Source organism: Lithobates pipiens, unplaced genomic scaffold, assembly GCF_037356315.1.
Source record: "Lithobates pipiens isolate NorthernLeopardFrog02 unplaced genomic scaffold, aLitPip1_a1.2 Scaffold_16, whole genome shotgun sequence".
NCBI lineage: Eukaryota > Metazoa > Chordata > Amphibia > Anura > Ranidae > Lithobates > Lithobates pipiens.
The window spans coordinates 614,257,242-614,262,035 of record NW_027507748.1 but is presented as its reverse complement, the minus strand read 5'-3'; the positions used below and the strand labels follow the sequence as shown (position 1 = coordinate 614,262,035).

The 4,794-nt window shown below is 43.1% G+C and overlaps 1 pseudogene; it reads left to right on the top strand.

The window, feature by feature from the left end:
• The first annotated feature begins 3,039 nt into the window (after positions 1–3,039).
• LOC143986323 (U2 spliceosomal RNA) lies at positions 3,040–3,144 on the top strand (annotated as a pseudogene).
• The last annotated feature ends 1,650 nt before the right edge of the window (positions 3,145–4,794 follow it).

The window sequence follows — 4,794 nt, the reverse complement described above, 5'->3', positions numbered from 1 at the left end:
GGGGGCTCATGTCCTGGATCAGTATGGTGTAAAAGGGCCGAGGGAATAGGTCCAAGAAATGCAGGAGACCCCGGGGTCCTAAGTCAGTAAAATGCAGGAGTCTGGTGTCCTATTCTAATAACCTGCAGAAAAGCCTGGTATACTGACTAAAGGCGGCCATAGATGAGTTGAAAAATGTGCTGTCGATTGAAGAATGAATATAGCTCATATGATTGTGCCATCATTTGTTGTCTTTAACATATTGGATCAGGCACTTTTGATTGATTGGCCCACTAATGATGTGAAAAGCGAACGATTCAATTATCTACAAGAATTTTTGTTTGGTTTTCGACTCTTCTATGGCCTGATTTAGTGAGGTGCTGAAGAGTCTATTGCACTGGATGACATGCTTTGGAGGAGTCAAGATGACATAAAAAATGAAATGATTTCACAGAAAGAGTTATTGCATTTTGTAAATTATAAAGTGGCTATGATATGTGGCCTTTTGTAAAGCATATATATATTTGCTGAATTTCCTTTATGGGTATGCAAAAACAAAGATATAAACTGAAAAAAAAAGATAATGTAACCTAATCGAATTATTCAAAGTATCTAGTCAGCAAGAAGCCAGGGATTCCAGATTTTTTTAGTTTCTCTTTACTTACTGTAAGTAGTTTTGTAATTGAATGAGATTTTGCTTTACCTAACGTCGGATTGTTAGTACAGTAGCTCCAACCGGAGCTGGCAGTTTTTTGTTTTTTTTTTCAAACAGAAAATAACTCATTGTGTGTGTGTATCAGGTGTCTTCATTAGGTATACTTTGTGTGCATAAGCCCTTGTACACACGGTCGGAGAATCCATTGGAATGTGTCCTATCAGACCGTGTTGTCGGATAATCCGACTGTGTGTGGTATGCATCGGACTGATTCCGTCGGAATAGCCGTCGGACCCAATTTTCCAACTTGTTGGAAATATTTTCCGACAAACTGGTCCGATCGGACATGCTCCGATCATGTGTAGAGAATTCCGATCGGACAAAGTGCCACGCATGCTCAGATCAAATTCCTACACCAAAGCTATTGGCTACTAGCCTGAACGTAGTCCCGTCGTAACGAAATAACGTCATCACGTTCTGAACGATCGGATTTTCCGACAACTTGGTCCAACCGTGTGTATGCAACAGTTTCGAACACAATCCGTCGGACAAAATCCAACGGATTTGGTTGGCAGAATGTCCGACCGTGTGTACAGGGGCTAACAGTATACAAGTATGGTAAATTATTGTGAATGCATCCTCTGCACTTTAATATATTTATACCAAGTAGGCTGACTTTAGGAAAAGAGAGAACAGAGAGACATGTCACAATTTTACGTACAAATAGGGGGCAATTTACTAAAACTGGTGCATTTAACATTGAACCTCCCTAACGGTATTCACAATTGTGACTCGGGGGGAATTTTCATTACCAAAAGTGGTAACCCCGAGCCACACTCGGAATTGCATCACAGTATCCTGGGAAAGTTACTTACCTTGTCCCCAGGATCCTGTGATGTCTCCCCGCTGTGTCTGCGTGCTGTGTCCTCTGCTCGATCTATCACAGTGATGAGCTTCATTCCCTGCAAGCATCGCAACGCATGGGGATGGAGCACGGCGCCAAATTCAAAAAGTGAAAAACACAAAACTCATAGAGTACATTGTAATCTTACAGATTACATTACTGTATCAAATTATTTCACATCCCTTTTGACCCTAGTGCTTTGTCCAGTGCCCTGCATGCAGTTTTATATTATATATAAAGTTCTTTCTGCCTGGAAACTTGAGATTGTCCATGGCAACCAAAAAGTGTTCCTTTACATCAAAAGTGGTTTTAGACCAGCTAGAAAGCAGCGATAATAAATTAGAACACTTGTAGAATTGAGCGATAGTGATTCGGGGGGGGGGGGGGGAATTCATCATCAAACACTGAAAGTAATGACAGCTACAATTCTGCAACTATGCAAATTTCAGTGTTTTTGATTTGATTACAACATTGAATACATTTTATTATTATTATATTATTATTTATTTGTTATAATTTATGATTTCGTGTTTCAAACTTTATCATGCCCAGGATGTCTACTAGACTCTTGTTTGGACAGATTTAAGTGAGTTATTCCTAAAGGCCCGTACACAAGGTCGGACTTTTTGACAACAAACATGCAAATTAGCTGTTTTGGAGCAACATCCGACTGTGTGTACGCTCCATCGGACAAACTTTTTCTGTTTTATCGGACTTTTGTTGGCTGTGCGAACGGACAAACTTTCTGGCAACAAAAGTCCGATTTAGCAAAGTCCGACCGTGTGTACGCAAAAGCATCGGACTTTTGTACAAGGTACAAACACGCATGCTCAGAACCAATGCAAAAGATCAGACTACAATACAGAAGTTGACCAAAGGTGGCGCTGGAGTCATTGAACGTCCTCTTTTGAAGTGGCGTCAGTACGTTGTGACGTCACTACGTTCGTGTTTGTTGTCAAAAGTCTCACCGTGTGTATGCAATACAAACTTGTGGACCACGCCCTTTGTACAAAAGTCCACGGAAAAGTTTGTACAAAGTCCGACCGTGTGTATGAGGCTTAAGAATTACAGGCCTACAATATAAAACGCCAAATTTCCATGCAAAACAATGTACCCATTTGAGCATCAAAAATTTGACATAATCATACCGCCAGGGAGGTTAAAGGCTAACTGTAATTTAGTATGGTTATTCTTTAAATTATGCACACACAACTAGGGTTAGATTAACTAAAACTGGAGCACTGGGTTGTCCTCAGAAAAGTAATAGAAGGGAACTTTTCTAATGAGTATACTACTTCCAGTGACCTGGGGGTCTCCAAAGAATTTCCTTAATTTGCAGGTAATACTTCTCACTTCCTGTTTGACTATGTGACAGGAAGTGAAGGTAAACCTCCCCAATGGGACACAGATGGTGGGAAAAAAAAAATCTTACAGGGGTTATAACCCTCCCTTGCTCTGTCCAAAATGAACATTTTTTTTGCCTATAATTCTACTTTAAGTCATCGCTTCTCAGCCTTTTGGCTAAGATCAAGTGTAGTATCTGTTCTTATCAGTTTCCAGAGGAGGTGCTGTGCTACTCCCATAGGGGAGGGCTGGCAAATCCAATGGTGTAATTGTACCTAGAAGGGCAGATTCAGCAGGGATTATGTCGAGCTGCTAGACAGATTACTGGGGGCCGTCTGGAAGGGTGCTCCTGATGAGGATGGGTGCTACATTGGGTCTGGCCAGAGGGCCAGGTCCCTAGCCTTCTGGCCTAGATTGGTGTAGTCCTAGCTCTGGACAGTTATTCGGGAGAGAACATCGGCTCCTCCTTTAAGGGGGGGGAGTGGTTAGTATCTCCTGAATGTAATTTGGTAAGAGGTATGGGAGGGGTTGAGTCTTCATCTAGGGCTCTCCCTAAGCTCCCAGGACTTCAGGCCTTCCTGTGTGGGATGGGGGCTGCGCTAGTCTGGGTTGTTGGTCAGGGTTGTGACAAAAAGCCTGTGGTGAATGTGCCCTTGAAGTGGCAGTTCAAGGGTGCCAGACAATCACTGTGAGTGAGGGTCACATTGATTTATGGCACCATGGTACCTCACCATACACACCTTTTATCACACCTGCCTCTAGGGCCGAGCCTTTTGGCTAGGACCAGTGGAAATTTTTATTCCTGGCCGAAGGGCCTGGCCATTGTATTGCACAAAGGTCACTCTTTCACTTCTCCCACTTCCTTCTCCCCACTTTCCTAATTATTTCACCCCGTGTTTGTCACTTTTTTGTTTGGTGTTCACATATGTCACTGTGTGATTAGTAGGGCATTGGTCCTCGTGCCTACCCTGAATGTCTTGGGATGGGGGTGGACATAGGCCTTTTGGCTTGGTTTGCCCTTTCTCATGAGGTCTCCCTTCAGGGGAGTCCCACCGAGTACTTAGGTGGGTCTGTTTCGGCAGACCTTCCAGAGAAAGTGGGTCTATCTGGTTTCGGCCAGATGGACCCAAGTGAAGCACCTAAGTCCCCATCTGGAGCCTAATGCCCCGGGGGATCAGGGTAAGGTCCTTCCTTGGGAGGACTAATGTAACACCCGTTGCATATTTTGTGTCATTCTTCGTGTGTGTGCACTTTTTTTTGCCACTGGGTGGAGTTTTTTGGGTGTGTTTCACACGCCACGGGCTTTAAAAAAAAAGAAAAAAAAATTCTACTTTAATTCATAGTTGTGTATATCTAAATCCAGATGATGGTTATTTGCTACCTCTGCTAAACTTCATGAACAAAATAAGTTATCTATGTAAGTTTCCATCTTTTCAAATAAGATGTGAGCAAATAATAATTGAATAGTCTTCAATAAGCTCTTTGTTTTGTTTATAGATGCTGAACGAGCATGTTTAACTGCTTGCCGACCAGCCACCACAATTGTACTGTGGCAGGTTGGCTCGGCTGCGTGAATCGCCATCATTGTATGTAAACGCGTGCCCATTTGCTTGCGGGGGAGCCATACAGCGGGTCCGCTGGCCACCCACAATCGCTCCAGAGGGAGGCAGAACAGGGATCTGCCAGTATAAACAAGTAGATCCCCATTCTGTCAGGGGAGTACAGTGAGATTGTTGGTTTTTAGTAATTAGGAACAGTTATCTCTCTCCTCCTCCAGTCAGCCCAGCCCCCATACAGTTAGAAACACCTCCCAGGGAACAAATTTAACCCCTTAATCACCACTAGTGTTAACCCCTTCCCTGCCAGTGTTATTTATACAGTAATCAGTGAATTTTTATCGGACTGATCGCTG